This window comes from Stenella coeruleoalba, assembly GCF_951394435.1.
Source record: "Stenella coeruleoalba genome assembly, chromosome: 3".
In the NCBI taxonomy this organism is placed as follows: Eukaryota; Metazoa; Chordata; class Mammalia; order Artiodactyla; family Delphinidae; genus Stenella; species Stenella coeruleoalba.
Window position 1 is genome coordinate 154,222,333 of NC_137148.1, and position 20,596 is coordinate 154,242,928.

General features: G+C 40.9%; 1 protein-coding gene across 1 annotated transcript in view; it reads right to left on the reverse strand.

The window, feature by feature from the left end:
• UIMC1 (ubiquitin interaction motif containing 1) overlaps positions 1-20,596 on the reverse strand; it is a 187,494-nt gene that overhangs the window by 166,406 nt on the left and 492 nt on the right.

Sequence of the window (20,596 nt, forward strand, 5' to 3'; positions counted from 1 at the left end):
ACTGTTTTTTAGAACAGTTTAGATTCACTGAACGATTGAGCAGAAGATAAAGAGATTACCAATCCTTTTTTTTTTTTTTTTTTTTTTTGGCCACATGGCATACGGGATGCTAGTTCCCCAACCAGGGATCAAACCCATGCCCCTTTCATTGGAAGCATGGAGTCTTAACCACTGGACTGCCAGAGAAGTCCCTACCAATCCATATTTTAAACAGCATTTTCCTAGGAGAAAGGGCAAAACTGAAGAAGACCAGTCCTAATACACAGTAAAACCAAGAATCCACAGCATCACTTTGCTGTACAGTAGAAATAAATACAACATTGTAAATCAACTATACTTCAATAAAATAATTTTTTAAAAAAATCTCAGAGAAAAAGAGATTGCCTTTGTGGTTACCAGAGGTGGAGGATGCAGGGAGGATGAACTGGATGAAGGCAGTCAAAAGGTACAAACTTCCAGTTATAACATAAATATAAGTACTAAGGATGTAATGTACAATATGATAAATATAACACTACTATATGTTACAAATGAAAGTTGTTAAGAGTATATCCTAAGGGTTCTCAACACAAGGAAAAAAATTGTTTTCTTTATCTTAAATTTTTATCTATATGAGATGATGGATGTTTATTAGACTTATTGTGGTAATTATTTCATGATATATTTAAGTCAAATCATTATGCTATACAACTTAAACTTGTACAGCCTGTATGTCAACAATATCTCAGTTATAAAAAGAAAGAAAATAGAAGAAAAGTTGAGAAATTTCATCAGATATCAGGAGTCTAAAAATAGAAAATGGAAATTGTAAAACTAAAAATTGCTATATCCAAAACTAAATATACCACAGGTGGACTTAATGTAGATTAAACATAGTAGGACAGAGGATTATTGAAGTAGAAGAAATGACAGTAGAAAATATCCAGATAGAAGCACAGGAGAAAAATACTATGGAATATACTTAGCATGTAAGAGAATTACAGGACACGGTGAAAAGTTCAAATATATATGAGTAATAGGAGTTCTAGGAGGAGAGAAGACAACAGAACAAAAATAAAATTTAAAGAAATACTGGATTAATTTAAATATTTTCTTTAAGAATTCACATATTTTTCAAAATTTTCCTAAACTACAAAAGATATCAAACCATAGATTCAAGGAGTTCTCTGAACCCCAAACAGGATAAATACAACAAAATAAATAAATATAATAAAATACAAGGACATATCATACCAAAGTGCTAAAAGCAATGATAAACAGAAAATCTTAAAAACAGCCATATATAAAAGATACATTATGATCAAAGGAACATGAATACGATTCATGACTAACATTTCAACAGAAACAATGGAAAACAGAAGTGGAATGCTTCAGAATGAAAAACAGCACTTTAAATTGATGGAAAAGGGACTTCCCTAGTGGCACAGTGGTTAAGAATCCACCTGCCGGGCTTCCCTGGTGGCTCAGTGGTTGAGAGTCCGCCTGCCGATGAGGGGACACGGGTTCATGCCCTGGTCCGGAAGGATCCCACATGCCGCGGAGCGGCTAGGCCCGTGAGCCATGGACGCTGAGCCTGTGCGTCCGGAGCCTGTGCTCCGCAATGGGAGAGGCCACAACAGTGAGAGGCCTGCGTACCACAAAAAAAAAGAAAAGAAAAAGAAAAAAGAATCCACCTGCCAATGCTGTGGACACGGGTTCCAATATCTCCACATCTTTGTATTGCTGGTGGGAATATAAAATGGCATACCCGCTGTAGAAAACAGTATGGCCATTCTTCAAAAAGATAAACATAGAATTTCTATATAATCCAGCAATTCCACTTCTAGGTATAATACTTAAGAGAACTGAAAGCATGGATCCAAACAGATATTTGAACAGCAATGTTCACAGAAGCATTATTCACAATAGCCAAAAGGTAGAAGCAACCCAGTGTCCATTGATGAATGAATGGATGGATAAACAAAATGTGGTACATACATACAATGAAATATTTTTCAGCCTTAAGAAGGAAGGAAATTGTGATACATGACACAACATAAATGAACCTTAAAAACATCATGCCGGGACTTCCCTGGTGGTCCACTGGTTAAGAATCTGCCTTCAGAGGGCTTCTGGAAGATGGCGTTAGAGTAAGACACGGAGATCACCTTCCTCCCCACAGATACACCAGAAATACATCTACACATGGAACAACTCCTACAGAACACCTACTGAACGCTGGCAGAAGACCTCAGACCTCCCAAAAGGCAAAAAAAAAAACCCACGTACCTGGGTAGGGCAAAAGAAAAAAGAATAAACAGAGACAAAAGGATAGGGACGGGACCTCCACCAGTGGGAGGGAGCTGTGAAGGAGGAAAGGTTTCCACACACTAGGAAGCCCCTTCGCGGGCGGAGACTGCGGGTGGCGGAGGGGGGAACCTTTGGAGCCGCGGAGGAGAGCACAGCAACAGGGGTGCGGAGGGCAAAGCGGAGACAGTCCTGCACAGAGGATCGGTGCCGACCGGCACTCACCAGCCCGAGAGGCTTGTCTGCTCACCCGAGGGGCGGGCGGGGCTGGGGGCTGTGGCTCGGGCTTCGGTCTGAGCGCAGGGAGAGGACTGGGGTTGGCGGCGTGAGCACAGCCTGCAAGGGGTTAGTGCGCCACGGCTAGCCAGGAGGGAGTCCGGGGAGATGTCTGGACCTGCCGAATAGGCAGGAGACTTTTTCTTCCCTCTTTGTTTCCTGGTGCGCGAGGAGAGGGGATAAGAGCTCTGCTTAAAGGAGCTCCAGAGACGGGCGAGAGCCGCGGCTAAAAGCGCAGACCCCAGAGACGGGCATGAGACACTAAGGCTGCTACTGCCGCCACCAAGAAGCCTGTGTGCGAGCACAGGTCACTATCCACGCCCCCCTTTCCAGGGAGCCTGTGCGGCCCACCACTGCCAGGGTCTCGTAATCCAGGGACAATTCCCCCGGGAGAACGCACGGCCCGCCTCAGGCTGGTGCAACGTCACGCCGGCCTCTGCCGCCACAGGCTCGCCCCGCACTCCGTGCCCCTCCCTCCCCCCGGCCTGAGTGAGCCAGAGCTCCCGAATCAGCGGCTCCTTTAACCCCGTCCTGTCTGAGCGAAGAACAGATGCCCTCCAGCGACCTACACGCAGAGGCTGGACCAAATCCAAAGCTGAGCTCCTGGGCACTGTGCGAACAAAGAAGAGAAAGGGAAATCTCTCCCAGCAGCCTCAGAAGCAGCGGATTAAAGTTCCACAATCAACTTTATGTACCCTGCACCTGTGGAATACATAAATAGGCAACGAATCATCCCAAAATAAGGAGGTGGACTTTGAGAGCAAGATTTATGATTTTTTTCCCCTTTTCCTCTTTTTGTGAGTGTGTATGTGTATGCTTCTGTGTGATATGTTGTCTGTATAGCTTTGCTTCCACCATTTGTCCGAGGGTTCTATCCGTCCGTTTCTTTTTTGTTTTTTTAATTTTTTCTTAATAATTACTTTTTATTTTAATAACTTTATTTTATTTTACTTTATCTTCGTTCTTTATTTCCTTCCTTCCCTCATTTAGACAACGAATCATCCCAAATTGAGGAAGTGGACTTTGAGAGCAAGATTTATGATTTTTTCCCCTTTTCCTCTTTTTGTGAGTGTGTATGTGTATGCTTCTGTGTGAGATTTTGTCTGTATAGCTTTGCTTCCACCATTTGTCCTAGGGTTCTATCCGTCCATTTTTTGTTTTCTGTTTCTTTCTCTTAATAATTATTTTTTATTTTAATAACTTTATTACATTTTATCTTTATTTTACTTTACCTTCTTTCTTTCTTTTTTTCCTTCTTTCTTTCCTCCTTCCTCCCTTTCTTTCTTTCTTTCTTTCTTTCTTTCTTCTTTTTCTACATTTTATCCTGAGCCGTGTGGATGAAAGGCTCTTGGTGCTGCAGCCAGGAGTCAGGGCTGTGCCTCTGAGGTGGGAGAGCCAACTTCAGGACACTGGTCCACAAGAGACCTCCCAGCTCCACATAATCTCAAACGGCGAAAATCTCCCAGATATCTCCATCTCAACACCAGCACCCAGCTTCACTCAACAACCAGCAAGCTACAGTGCTGGTCATCCTATGCCAAACAACTAGCAAGACAGGCACACAACCCCACCCATTAGCAGAGAGGCTGCCCAAAATCATAATAAGTCCACAGACACCCCAAAACACACCACCAGATGTGGACCTGCCCACCAGAAAGAAAAGACCCAGCCTCATCCACCAGAACACAGGCACTACTCCCCTCCACCAGGAAGCCTGCACAACCCACTGAACCAACCTTAGCCACTGGGGACAGACACCAAAAACAACAGGAACTACGAACCTGCAGCCTGCAAAAAGGAGACCCCAAACACAGTAAGATAAGCAAAATGAGAAGACAGAAAAACACACAAAAGATGAAGGAGCAAGATAAAAACCCACCAGACCTAACAAATGAAGAGGAAATAGGCAGTCTACCTGAAAAAGAATTCAGAATAATCACAGTAAAGATGATCCAAAATCTTGGAAATAGCATAGACAAAATGCAAGAAACATTTAACAAGGACCTAGAAGAACTAAAGATGAAACAAACAACGATGAACAACACAATAAATGAAATGAAAAATACTCTAGATGGGATCAATAGCAGAATAACTGAGGCAGAAGAACGGATAAGTGACCTGGAAGATAAAATAGTGGAAATAACTACTGCAGAGCAGAATAAAGAAAAAAGAATGAAAAGAACTGAGGACAGTCTCAGAGACCTCTGGGACAACATTAAACGCACCAACATTCGAATTATAGGGGTTCCAGAAGAAGAAGAGAAAAAGAAAGAGACTGAGAAAAAATTTGAAGAGATTATAGTTGAAACTTCCCTAATATGGGAAAGGAAATAGTTAATCAAGTCCAGGAAGCACAGAGAATCCCATACAGGATAAATCCAAGGAGAAATACACCAAGACACATATTAATCAAACTGTCAAAAATTAAATACAAAGAAAACATATTAAAAGCAGCAAGGAAAAAACAACAAATAACACACAAGGGAATCCCCATAAGGTTAACAGCTGATCTTTCAGCAGAAACTCTGCAAGCCAGAAGGGACTGGCAGGACATATTTAAAGTGATGAAGGAGAAAAACCTGCAACCAAGATTACTCTACACAGCAACAATCTCATTCAGATTTGATGGAGAAATTAAAACCTTTACAGACAAGCAAAAGCTGAGAGAATTCAGCACCACCAAACCAGCTCTACAAGAACTGCTAAAGGAACTTCTCTAGGCAAGAAACACAAGAGAAGGAAAAGACCTACAATAACGAACCCAAAACAATTAAGAAAATGGGAATAGGAACATACATATCGATAATTACCTTAAATGTAAATGGACTAAATGCTCCCACCAAAAGACACAGATTGGCTGAATGGATACAAAAACAAGACCCATATATTGGCTGTCTACAAGAGACCCACTTCAGACCTAGAGACACATACAGACTGAAAGTAAGGGGATGGAAAAAGATATTTCATGCAAATGGAAAGCAAAAGAAAGCTGTAGTAGCAATTCTCATATCAGACAAAATAGGCTTTCAAATAAAGACTATTAGAAGAGACAAAGAAGGACACTACATAATGATCAAGGGATCGATCCAAGAAGAAGATATAACAATTGTAAATATTTATGCACCCAACATAAGAGCACCTCAATACATAAGGCAAATACTAACAGCCATAAAAGGGGAAATTGACAGTAACACATTCATAGTAGGGGACTTTAACACCCCACTTTCACCAATGGACAGATCATCCAAAATGAAAACAAATAAGGAAACACAAGCTTTAAATGATACATTAAACAAGATGGACTTAATTGATATTTATAGGACATTCCATCCAAAAACAACAGAATACACATTTTTCTCTAGTGCTCATGGAACATTCTCCAGGATGGATCATATCTTGGGTCACAAATCAAGCCTTGGTAAATTTAAGAAAATTGAAATTGTATCAAGTATCTCTTCCAACCACAACGCTATGAGACTAGATATCAATTACAGGAAGAGATCTGTAAAAAATACAAACACATGGAGGCTAAACAATACACTACTTAATAATGAAGTGATCACTGAGGAAATCAAAAAATACCTAGAAATAAATGACAATGGAGACACGACGACCCAAAATCTATGGGATGCAGCAAAAGCAGTTCTAAGAGGGAAGCTTATAGCAATACAATCCTACCTTAAGAAACACGAAACATCTCGAATAAACAACCTAAACTTGCACCTAAAGCAATTAGAGAAAAAAGAACAAAAAAACCCCAAAGTTAGCAGAAGGAAAGAAATCATAAAAATCAGATCAGAAATAAATGAAAAAGAAATGAAGGAAACGATAGGAAAGATCAATAAAACTAAAAGCTGGTTCTTTGAGAAGATCAACAAAATTGATAAACCATTAGCCAGACTCATCAAGAAAAAAAGGGAGAAGACTCAAATCAATAGAAATAGAAATGAAAAAGGAGAAGTAACAACTGACACTGCAGAAATACAAAAGATCATGAGAGATTACTACAAGCAACTTTATGCCAATAAAATGGACAACTTGGAAGAAATGGACAAATTCTTAGAAATGCACAACCTGCCAAGACTGAATCAGGAAGAAATAGAAAATATGAACAGACCAATCACAAGCACTGAAATTGAAACTGTGATTAAAAATCTTCCAACAAGCAAAAGCCCAGGACCAGATGGCTTCACAGGCGAATTCTATCAAACATTTAGAGAAGAGCTAACACCTATCCTTCTCAAACTCTTCCAAAATATAGCAGAGGGAGGAACACTCCCAAACTCATTCTACGAGGCCACCATCACCCTGATACCAAAAGCAGACAAGGATGTCGCAAAGAAAGAAAACTACAGGCCAATATCACTGATGAACATACATGCAAAAATCCTCAACAAAATACTAGCAAACAATCCAACAGCACATTAAAAGATCATACACCATGATCAAGTGAGGTTTATTCCAGGAATGCAAGGATTCTCCAATATATGCAAATCAATCAACATGATACACCATATTGACAAATAGAAGGAGAAAAACCATATGATCATCTCAATAGATGCAGAGAAAGCTTTTGACAAAATTCAACACCCATTTATGATAAAAATCCTGCAGAAAGTAGGCATAGAGGGAACTTTCCTCAACATAATAAAGGCCATATATGACAAACCCACAGCCAACATTGTCCTCAATGGTGAAAAACTGAAAGCATTTCCACTAAGCTCAGGAACAAGACAGGGTGGCCCACTCTCATCACTCTTATTCAACATAGTTTTGGAAGTTTTAGCCACAGCAATAAGAGAAGAAAAGGAAATAAAAGGAATCCAAATCAGAAAAGAAGAAGTAAAGCTGTCCCTGTTTGCAGATGACATGATACTATACATAGAGAATCCTAAAGATGCTACCAGAAAACTACTAGAGCTAATCAATGAATTTGGTAAAGTAGCAGGATACAAAATTAATGCACAGAAATCTCTGGCATTCCTATACACTAATGATGAAAAATCTGAAAGTGAAATCAAGAAAACACTCCCATTTACCATTGCAACAAAAAGAATAAAATATCTAGGAATAAACCTACCTAAGGAGACAAAAGACCTGTATGCAGAAAATTATAAGACACTGATGAAAGAAATTAAAGATGATACAAATAGATGGAGAGATATACCATGTTCTTGGATTGGAAGAATCAACATTGTGAAAATGACTCTACTACCCAAAGCAATCTACAGATTCAATGCAATCCCTATCAAACTACCACTGGCACTTTTCACAGAACTAGAACAAAAAATTTCACAATTTGTATGGAAACACAAAAGACCCCGAATAGCCAAAGCAATCATGAGAACAAAAAATGGAGCTGGAGGAATTAGGCTCCCTGACTTCAGACTATACTACAAAGGTACAGTAATCAAGACAGTATGGTACTGGCACAAAAACAGAAAGATAGATCAATGGAACAGGATAGAAAGCCGAGAGATAACGCCACGCACATATGGTCACCTTATCTTTGATAAAGGAGGCAGGAATGTACAGTGGAGAAAGGACAGCCTCTTCAATAAGTGGTGCTGGGAAAACAGGACAGGTACATGTAAAAGTATGAGATTAGATCACTCCCTAACACCATACACAAAAATAAGCTCAAAATGGATTAAAGACCTAAATGTAAGGCCAGAAACTATCAAACTCTTAGAGGACAACATAGGCAGGTCACTCTATGACATAAATCACAGCAAGATCCTTTTTGACCCACCTCCTACAGAAATGGAAATAAAAACAAAAATAAACAAATGGGACCTAATGAAACTTCAAAGCTTTTGCACAGCAAAGGAAACCATAAACAAGACCAAAAGACAACCCTCAGAATGGGAGAAAATATTTGCAAATGAAGCAACTGACAAAGGATTAATCTCCAAAATTTATAAGCAGCTCATGCAGCTTAATAACAGAAAAAAAAACAACCCAATCCAAAAATGGGCAGAAGACCTAAATAGACATTTCTCAAAAGAAGATATACAGACTGCCAACAAACACATGAAAGAATGCTCAACATCACTAATCATTAGAGAAATGCAAATCAAAACTACAATGAGATATCATCTCACACCAGTCAGAATGGCCATCATCAAAAAATCTAGAAACAATAAATGCTGGAGAGGGTGTGGAGAAAAAGGAACCCTCTTGCACTGTTGGTGGGAATGTGAATTGATACAGCCACTGTGGAGAACAGTATGGAGGTTCCTTAAAAAACTACAAATTGAACTACTATATGACCCAGCAATTCCACTACTGGGCATATACCCTGAGAAAACCATAATTCAAAAAGAGTCATGTACCAAAATGTTCATTGCAGCTCTATTTACAATAGCCCGGAGATGGAACAACCATCATTGGATGAATGGATAAAGAAGATGTGGCACATATATACAATGGAATATTACTCAGCAATAAAAAGAAACGAAATTGAGCTATTTGTAATGAGGTGGAGAGACCTAGAGTCTGTCATACAGAGTAAGTCAGTCAGAAAGAGAGAGACAAATACCGTATGCTAACACATATATATGGAATTTAATGAAAAAAATGTCATGAAGAACCTAGGGGTAAGAAAGAAATAAAGACACAGACCTACTAGAGAATGGACTTGAGGATGGGGGGGGGGGGAAGGGTAAGCTGTGACAAAGCGAGAGAGAGGCATAGACATATATACACTACCAAACGTAAGGTAGATAGCTAGTGGGAAGCAGCCGCATAGTACAGGGAGATCAGCTCGGTGCTTTGTGACCGCCTGGAGGGGTGGGATAGGGAGGGTGGGAGGGAGGGAGACGCAAGAGGGAAGAGATATGGGAACATATGTATATATATACTGATTCATTTTGTTGTAAAGCAGAAACTAACACACCATTGTAAAGCAATTATAAAAAATAAAATAAAAAAAGAATCTGCCTTCAAATGCAGGGGACATGGGTTCGATCCCTGGCAGGAACTAAGATCTCACATGCTGTGGGATGCACCACAACTGCTGAGCCCACGTGCTCTGAAGCCCTCGTGCCACAACAAGAGAGAAGCCCACGCGCAGCAAGGAAAGAACCCTCATACTGCAACGAAGTTCCCGCATGCTGCAACTAGGACCTGATGAAGCCAAAATAAAAAAACAAAACAAAAAAAAATTATGCTAAGTTCAATAAGCCAAACACAGAAGAACAGATATTGTATGATTCTACCTATATGAAATACGTAGAATACTCAAATTCATAAATACAGAAAGTAGAATAGTGATTACCAAGGGCTGAGAGTAGGGGATAATGGAGAGGTAAATGGGTACAGAGTTTCAGTTTGGGATAATGAAAAAGTTCTGGAGATGGATAGTGGTAATGGTTGTATACAACATGAATGTGCTTAATGCCACTGAGCCGTACACTTAAAAATGATTAAAATAGTAAACTTTATGGTCTGTATACTTTACCAGAATGAAAAATAATTAATAAAAGCAAAAGAGGACATTTTCTGACAATAAAAGTTGAGTGAATTCCCATTTGCAACAACATGGATACACCTAGAGAGTATTATGTTTAGGGAAATAAGTCAGACAGAGAAAGACAAATACTGTATGTCATCACTTATATGTGGAATCTAAAAAATAAAACAAATAAATGTATATAGCAAAACAGAAACAGACTCACAGATATAGAAAACAAATTAGTGGATACCACTGGACAGAGGGAAGTGAGGCGGGGCAAGGTAGGGATATGTGATTAAGAAACACAAACTATTATGTATAAAATGGATAAGCAAGAAAGATATATTGTACAGCACAGGGAATTATAGCCATTATGTTGTAATAACTTTAAGTGGAGTATAATCTATAAAAATACTGAATCACCAGGCTGTTCACCTAAAACTAATATTGTAAATCACCTATACTTCAAGTTAATTTTTTTAAAAATGTTAAAAAACTGAAAGAATTCATCACGAGCAGACCTGCACTGTAAGAAATACTAAATGAAATTCTTTAGTCTGAAGGAAAATAAGCCAGATGGAGACATGGAACTGCAAAATAGAATGAAGAACCCCTGTAAGGGTGACTACATAGGTAAATACAAATGAATATTGGAAATGAATATTGACAGTTTAAAACAACAAAGAAAATAATGTCTTAAGGAATTTAAAATATACACTGAAATAAAACATAGCAACAATAGCACAGAAAGCACAAAGTGTTAGAGTTAAACTATTTTAAGTTTCTAGCATTGTTCAGGAAGTGTGAAAAATACTAATTTAGGATAGATTGTAATGAGTTAAGAATGCATAGTATAATCCCTAGAGTAACCACTAAAAGAGTTATCAAATAATAATCAAATATCTAAATAGTTAAATAATAATAAAAAAATAAAAAGTAGAATGATAAAAAATCATTGTTCAATACAAAAGAAGGTAAAAAAATGGAATGAAGGAACAAAGAACAGAAAGAACAAACAAAATAAATAGCAAAATGGTAGAAATAAACACACTGTATCAGTAATTAAATTAAATCGAAATGAACTAAAACACTAAATAAAAAACAAAGATTGTCAGGATTTTAAAAATCCAACTATATGCTATTTACAAGTGACACACTTTAAATATAAGGTCATCAAGGTTAAAAGAACAGGATGAAAAAATAGGTGCCATACAAATACAAACAAAAGAGAGCTGGCTTAGCTAAATTAATATCAGACAAAACAGACTTTAATATAAGAAGTATTACTAGAGATAAGGAGAGGCATTACACACTGATAAAAGTGTTTGGCTGAAAAATATGACTTTCCTATTAGTATATTTAGAAATTAAATATAAGAAGCAAGGGACTTCCCTGGTGGTCCAGTGGTAAAGAATCCGCCTTCCAATGCAGGGGACGCAGGTTCAATCCCTGGTCAGGGAACTAAGATCCCACATGCCACAGGGCAACTAAGCCCACGCACCTCAACTAGAGAGCCCATGTGCCATAAACCACAGAGCCCATGCACTCTGGAGCCCGCATGCCACAACTACAGAGCCCACGCACCCTGGAGCCCACCCGCCACAACTAAGACCCAACGCAGCCAAAAATAAGAAATAATTAATTTTTAATAAAATGAAATATAAGAAGCAAAAAATAACAGAACCAAAAAGAAAAGTAGGGCTTCCCTGGTGGCGCAGTGGTTGGGAGTCCGTTTGCCAATGCAGGGGACAAGGGTTCGAGCCCTGGTCCAGGAGGATTCCACATGCCGCAAAGCGGCTAAGCCTGTGCACCACAACTACTGAGCCTGCACTCTGGAGCCTGTGAGCCACAACTACTGAGCCCACGTGCCACAACTACTGAAGCTCGTGTGTCTAGAGCACATGCTCTGCAACGGGAGAGGTCACTGCAATAAGAAGACCGTGCACCACAGGGAGGAGTGGCCCCCGCACTCCGCAACTAGAGAAAGACCGCGCAGCTGCGAAGACCCATCACAGCCAAATACAAATAAATAAAATAAATAAATTTATTAAAAAAAGAAAAGTAGACAAATCCACAGTCATTGTTAGTGACTTGAACACACACACACGCCCCTCAGTAATTGATAGAACTAGTCAAAACTCAGGATATAGAAGATCTGAATACACTATCAATCACATTGACATAATTGAATATTTATATAACACTATACCCATCAACTGCAAAATACGCATTCTTTTCAAATACAAATGAAATGTTCACCAACTCGACCACATGCTGGGCCGTAAAACAAATCTCAACGGTCTTCAAAAGACTGAAGTCTTATACAGTATGTTCTCTGATCACAATAAATTAAATAAGAAATTAAAGAAAGCAAGAGAGGAGACTTCCCTGGTGGTCCAGTGGGTAACACTCCAAGCTCCCAATGAAGGGGGCCTGGGTTCGATCCCTGGTCAGAGAACTAAGGTCCCACAAGCCACGTGATGTGGACAAAGAAAAAAAAGCATATAAAAAAAAGGCATTAAATTCCCTAGTACCTAAAAAATATCTACTTCATGGAGGATGCTTAATAAATGTTTAATGAATTTAAAAAGTAGGGCAAAATGAAGGATAGAATGAGAAGGTGTAACATACTTCTAATACCATTTACACCAACTAGGTTGGCAAAAGCTAAAGAAGTCGGACAGTACCAAGTGCTGGAGAGAATGAAAATCAATGGAAACTCTTACAGTTTGCTGATGAGAATATAAATTGATACAACCACTTTAGAAAACAATTTGGCATTAGCTTATAAAGTATAACATTCACATACCCTACCACCTGACAATTCAACTCCTAGGTGTGAACCCTAAGAAGCTCCTGCCCAAGTGCCCCAGGAGATAATTATAAGAATGTTAATAGTAGCTCTGCTCACTATAGCAAAAACTGGAAACATCTCAAATGTCCATCAATAGTAGAAAAGATAAGGCAATTATGGTATATCCACACAGTAAAATATTAACCCACAGTGAAAATGAATGAACCATAGTTGCTTGCAACAACATAGATCTTAGAAACTTAGTGTTGAATGAAAAAGGAAAATCACAGAAAAAAATACAAACAGTATGATACCATGCTTATGAAGCTCAAACACAAACAAAATTAGGGGGCTTCCCTGGTGGTGCAGTGGTTGAGAGTCCGCCTGCCGATGCAGGGGACACGGGTTCGTGCCCCGGTCCGGGAAGATCCCACATGCCGTGGAGCGGCTGGACCCATGAGCCATGGCCACTGAGCCTGCGTGTCCAGAGCCTGTGCTCCGCAACGGGAGAGGCCACAACAGTGAGAGGACCGCGTACCGAAAAAAAAAAAAAAACACAAACAAAATTAAACAATATGTTGTTTAGGCATATACGTAATTTTTTAAATTATTTATTTATTTATTTTTGGCTGCGTCAGGTCTTAGTTGCAGCAGGTGGGATCTTCGTTGCGGCACGCAGACTCTTCACTGCGGCATGCAGGCGGGATCTAGTTCCCCGACCAGGGATCAAATCCGGGCCCCTGTATTGGGAGCACAGAGTCTTACCCACTGGACCACCAGGGAAGTCCCTATAATTTTTTTAAAGCAAGGAAATTATAAATACAAAATTCAAAATAATGGTTAGGAAGAGATGGGGTAATAGATAATGTTCTAACTCAGATTGGATGATGACTTCATGAGTGTTCATCATATTTTCATTCTTTATAATTTATATGTAATGTTTTATATGTATTAAATATGAACTTAAAATATTTTTTAAATAAGGAAAAAGCAGTAGAAAGGGTGATAGAAGCATGGAGAAATGAGTTGTTTACTTCTTCCTAGAAGAGAGGAGAAGTTAAGGAGAATTTCATCTAGTAGGTGTGTCAGGGGTCCCCAGGTTCAGTGATTCACTAGAAGGTCTCACAGGACTCAGAGTATAATTGCACTCACAGCTATGATATATTATAGCCAAAAGATACAAATAAAAATCAGCGAAGGGAAAGGGGGCATGGGGCAAAGTCCAAAGGAAACCAGGCACAAGCATCCAAGAGTCCCTTCCCAGTGGAGTCACACAGGATATAATTAATTCCTCCAGCATGACTATAATACCACTTGTGAAGTGTTGTCTACCAGGGAAATTTGCCAGAGCCTAGAAATCCAGGGTTTTTATCAGGGGTTAGTCGTGTAGGCACTCTCTGCCTACCATGTACCAAAATTTCAGGCTCCCATAAGGAAAGAAGGTGTTTAGCATAAACCATGTTGCTAGCACAGTTTAGGCTCAGTGATCCACTCCTATATGTTAGGGTAGTTAGGAACCCTCCTGAAATCCAAATTCCCAGATGCTAGCCAAAGGCCAACCTTGAAAGCAGGACTTTCAAAGGATAGCACTCTCAGTCCTGCTTTATCAACTTTTTTCTGCATAGTAAGTAATACTGCGGCTGATATTTGAGGTGAAACTTCAAGAAGTATGTCAAATGGACAAGGTAATGTGGTGGAAGGGCATTAAAGGTAAAGGTAAAGAGGTATGAAAAGATGCCCCAGTCGGGGAACAAACCACAGCGCTGAGGTCCTTTCAATATGGGTGGAGCACAAGGCACTTGGGAAAATATCAGAAGAAGGAAGTGTAGAGGGAAAGAGTCAGGCTATAATGGGCCTCTTACACCACAGTGGGACATTTTAACTTTGTCCTGCAAGCAATGGGGAGTCATTAAAGTACTGTAGGTGAGGGAGTATAGTACAACGCCTGGCTGAAACAGACTGCTTGTGTCCTCCCAAAATTAAGATGCTGAAATCCTAAACCCCACTGTGATGGTATTAAGAGGTGGGCCTGGGCTTTCCTGGTGGTGCAGTGGTTGAGAGTCTGCCTGCCGATGCAGGGGACACGGGTTCATGACCCGGTCCGGGAGGATCCCACATGCCACAGAGCAGCTGGGCCCGTGAGCCATGGCCGCTGAGCCTGCGCGTCCGGAGCCTGTGCTCCGCAACGGGAGAGGCCACAACAGTGAGACGCCCGTGTACCGTGAAAAAAAAAAAAAAAGAGGTGGGCCCTTTGGGAGGTGAATAGGTGATGAGGGTGATACCCTCATTCATGGGATTAGTGCCCTTATAAAAGAGACCCTAAGAGAGCTCCCTCACCCTCTCTAACGTGTGAGGACGGAGGGAGATGGCTATCTATGAACCAGGAAAAAGGTCCCCACCAGACACCAGAGCTGCCAGCACTTCAATCTGGGACGTTCCAGCCTCCAGAACTATGAGAAACAAATGTTTGTTATTTAATCTACTCAATCTATGGTATTTTGTTATAGCAGCCCAAATGGATTAAGACACTGGCACAAAATGTAGTAGGTCCTAAGTAAATCCTGTTGATTTCATGTGACTTAAACTACTATGCCAGTTCAATATCTATACAGATTTCTTGGCAATTCTTCAGCAGAGATGGTGGAACTTCATCGATCATTTTAGGCCACTCTAGATTTCCTTAGATACATTAAACTAGACTACATCACTCTGATCCATAATCAAATGCACAGACTATTAACTGAACCTGGTTCTAGGAATTGTGGGATCTAAAACTGGTTCTAAAAAAGCAGGATTTAGGGGGCTTCCCTGGTGGTGCAGTGTGGTTAAGAATCCGCCTGCCAATGCAGGGGACACGGGTTCAAGCCCTGGTCTGAGAAGATCCCACAAGCCGCAGAGCAACTAAGCCCATGCACCAAAACTACTGAGACTGCACTCTAGAGCCTGCGAGCCACAAGCTCGTGCTCCGCGACAAAGAAAGGCCACCGCAATGAGAAGCTCGCACATTGCAACAAAGAGTAGCCCCCACTCACCGCAATTAGAGAAAGCCCGCATGCAGCAACGAAGATCCAATAAATAGACAAAAATAAACAGACAAAACTAAAAAAACAACATAAATTTTTTTTTAAAAAGCAGGATTTAGGTGATAGGGTCTTCACCAAGATGGAGACTAAAACGTAGTATCAATTTGTTAAATTACCAGGAAAATGTAGCTTTCAGAATAAACTGGTAGCAACTACCATTTATTATGTGCCAGGCAAGGTGCTAAGTAGTTTATGGAGATTGTTTTCGTTAATCTTCACAACCACCATTTAAGATGGGTATCATTTTCTCATTTACAGATGAAGAAGCAGAGTCACAAATGTGAAATAATTTACCTACGGTCACATAGATCATGGGTGCAGAATGGAGCAGTTGATGTCAAGCTGAGTACCTCATGGCTTTAACTGACTGCCTGTTTTTTTTCTCAGAGATTATTGGGGTTAATCCCCATCCTGCTTGCCTCAGACATCATCCGGGTCCAGAACATCATAGCCAACCGCTGCATCTCATATGGCTCTGAATATTCACCCCTTCTTCCCCAAGGCAACTTGGCAGGGCCTAAAATGGTTGAAATCCCTAGACTGCCACTAGAGTGATGAGAAGAAGCAGTCTTATCTGTTTACCCTAACTTGCCATACAGATATGCTCATTTTTTAAGTGGGCTATTACATGGAAAAAGTTGGGAAGCTCTACTTGAATCCAGTCTAATCCTCCTCCTCTCAAAATCCTCTGGAAATCCCAATCTATGATCAGCAAACTCCACTATATCCTCAATCTGTCCTTGGAAAGTCACTTTATTAAAACTTGGCATCCCCTGAAGACACTGCTTCCCTGTATGCAGCCCTGAAGACACTGTAATAAAAATGACCTAGCCTGAGAAATAGACTAGAATTGTAGCAAAGATGTACCCCCGCAGAGTGAAGGCAAGTCGTTTTCTACAGGCAACTGTTTTCCACAATTTCCCTCAGGAGCACCCATGCTGTTTTGGATTAATCTCAGGTTCGAATCGAATAACACTTGTTCATATCCTGTTAGTAAAACCTAATCTATGGCCACTTGTAACAGCTGGAGATGTGTTCGCAGAGCTGAGAAGTAGAAAGCATCATATGGGGTAACCCAGAAACCATCATGATCCCCACAACTGTGGCTTCTTTGTCCCACCCTATGCACACTAGCCTTGGTTGTTGTATTACTCATGTTTTGTTTTGTTTTGTTTTAATTTTCTGTTTTATTTTATGATGCTTTGACATCTTGGGACCTTGCAGACCAGGATGGAACTGCCCCTCTCAGGGTTTGCTAATTCCTAGAGATAGAAAGCCACCTGCCTTCAAGCACACCTTTCATATGCAAACCAACCAATCCAAACCAGTATCCCTAACCACCTCCTTTATGGACTCTCATACACCAAACCAATATTCTCACTACCCTAAATCACCCTAGGGCCAGGTACCAGAAAACCAGGGACCACTCCTATGGCCCAGAGCCCTGTTGAAATTATTCAAACTAGTCAACCCAACCTCTTACCTTGCCTCACCCATTCCTTCCTGGGGAAACCACAATAAAGGCTCTGGGCAATGCTCTCCCCTCACACCTTCTGCCTCCTGACCAACCTTGGTGCTTCCCCATATGGCCCTGCATGGGCCTCTTGGGAACTGCACATAATAAAACTTTCAATGGCATTGAACTCCTGTGTCATCACTCAGTCACCTCTATAAATTAAGTCCTGGGCACAATCAAAACACTTGTCACTTCCATTACAGCAGTTAACATATACTCTCTGATATCATGTATAAGTAGATACTTTCATCTCCAGAATTTAATCTCCCTGAGAGTAGGAACCATATTTTACTAAAAAGCTCTGTAGGACTTGCCTGGTGGCGCAATGGTTAAGAATCCGCCTGCCAATGCAGGGGACACGGGTTCGAGCCCTGGTCTGCGAAGATCCCACATGCCAAGGAGCAACTACACCCGTGTGCCACAACTACTGAGCCTGTGCTCTAGAACCCACAAGCCACAACTACTGAGCCCATGTGCTGCAACTACTGAAGCCTGCGCCTAGAACAACAAGAGAAGCCACCACAATGAGAAGCCTGCGCACCACTACGAAGAGCAGCCCCGGCTCATCGCAACTAGAGAAAAGCCTGCGCATAGCAACGAAGACCCAACACAGCCAAAAAAAAAAAAAAAAGGAATATAAAAAAATAAATAAAATAAAATTTTAAAACTAAATAACAAATAAAAAGCTCTGTAGTGTGGGTTTGCATGCCCAAGAACACACACACACAGTCACTGTTTATTCAACTGAAATGTTTGCTGAACTGTGGCCAATTTCTGTCCCTTCACAAAGCCATTTCCCGGGGATTGTTCTTCTCCCATAGCAACAATACACAGTAGAACATGTTGAGAAGTGGTTCTCATTTTCCACAGGGAAGAAATAAAAAAGCCCCACAAATACAAGGCATCACCTGCACTGCTGGATCCCAATAAGGAGTCCAGGCCTGGACCAATATTAGAAGCATTTACACAAAGCAGAAAAATGGTGACACGGGCTGTTCAGACACTCAGTGCTGTAGCTCAGGACTCTGCCTCAGTGACACAGGGGACAAATCGTGACAGCATTCATTGGAGAATAAATGGAAGTTATTTTGAGCATCTAATTGGATTGGGAGTGGGGAACTGGGGATTATTTATTATTATTTCCAATAATGTATAGCATCTTAAGTATCCCATTCTCAAGATTTGCTCCACCATGCTTAAAAAATACATATGCTTGAGTTCTGGGACTTTGACAAAAATGCCCTCTATCCCTTCGTATTTCTACCTGAACAATTCATGCTATGCAAATATGAGTAACTAGAAATCTTCTTTAAGATAAATAAGTAACATATAGTCATCGGTTTTTAGGCTGGTCATCTGGTATTGGCAAAAAGACATGGATTTGCAGTCTGAAGACTGGTGTGTTCAAGCACACTAGTGACTGGGCTCTGTCACTAACTAGCTGTGTGACCCTGATAAAAACCTTCACCTCTCTGTCTTTATCGTCAAATAAGAATCTATCATAAGAGAACCACCCTGAGGATTAAACGTTATAATGTATGTTAAAGGTGCTTCATAAACTATAAAGCACTCACAAACATCAGTCATCTATGGCATTGGAAGCTCCAGAGCCTGGCATGAGGCCTGACACAGAGCTGGTGCTCAGTATTTGTAGTCTAAATGAGTAAATACCACTGATGAGCTCTGTGATCTCAGGCAAGAAAAATCTCTCTCCTCCTCCTCTGATACCACTGTCCCCCTTGTTCACTGCACTACAGCCATACTGTCCTTTTTCCTGTTCCTCCTATTACAGCAAGCTCAGTCCTGCCTCAGAGCCTCTGCTATTTCCTCTGCCTGGAACACTCTTCCCCAGCTCTTTGCATGGCCATCCCCTTCTCATCAGTCAGGTCTTAGGTCAAATGTCATTTCTTCAGAGGCTTTCTCTTACCACCCTGACTAATGTTCCTCCCCTATCATTCACCCAATATATATTCCTGTTTTATTTTCTCCTCCTGTTGACTTGTTTATTACACTCTCCTTCACTAGAATAAAAAACACTCTACTAGAGATTCTCTGTCTGTCTTGTTTACCACTGTATTCCAATGCCTAAGACAACATCTAGCTCATAGAAAACTCTCAACAAGTGTTTGAATAACTGAGGTTGGAATAACTTAATATCAAAAGTTTCATTCATTCAACAAATGTTTTGTATGTACCTATGAGGATTCAGGCTCTATATCAATGTGCTGGGGATTCAGCTGAGAACAAAACAGACAAAAATTCCTGTTTTCTTGGGGCTTGCCTTCCAGTGGGGAAACAAACAATAAACAAGATAAAAAGCAAAGTACATACTATATCTGATAATAAGTGTTAAGGAGAAAAAAATAAATAAAGCAGTAAAGGAGGATATGAAGTGTGTTTGGAGGGGCGTACAGAAATGCGAGACTGAGCCATGAGGCTATATGGGAGAAATACATTCCAGAAGGCCAGGGTAACTGGGACAGGAATGAAGGGATTGGAGGCTAACAAAATAGAGGATGACGTCAGGGAGGTTAAGAGAAGTCAGATTGTATAGGGCCCTGTTGGCTAACCCAAGGACTTTGTCTTTTACAAAGAATAAGATAGGGGACCTCCCTGGTGGCGCAGTGGTTAAGAATCCGCCTGCTAATGCAGGGTACATGGGTTCGATCCCTGGTCCAGGGAGATCCCACATGCCACAGAGCAACTAAGCCCTTTGTGCCACAACTACTGAGCCGGCACTCTAGAGCTGGTGAGCCACAACTACTGAGCCCACATGCCACAACTACTGAAGCCCACACGGCTAGAGCCCATTCTCCACAACAAGAGAAGCCACCGAGGGCTTCCCTGGTGGCGCAGTGGTTAAGAATCCACCTGCCAATGCAGGGGACACGGGTCTGCGCCCTGGTCCGGGAAGATCCCACATGCTGCGGAGCAACTAAGCCTATGCGCCACAACTACTGAGCCTGCACTCTACAGCCCACGAGCCACAACTACTGAAGCCCACGTGCCTAAAGCCCGTGCTCCGCAACGAGAGGCCACCTCAATGAGAAGCCCACGCACCGCAACGAAGAGTAGCCCCCCGCTCGCCACAACTAGAGAAAGCCCACGTGCAGCAGCAAAGACCCAACGCACACAACAATAAATAAATTTTAAAAAAAAAAGAGTAAGATGGTAAAGTTTTGGAG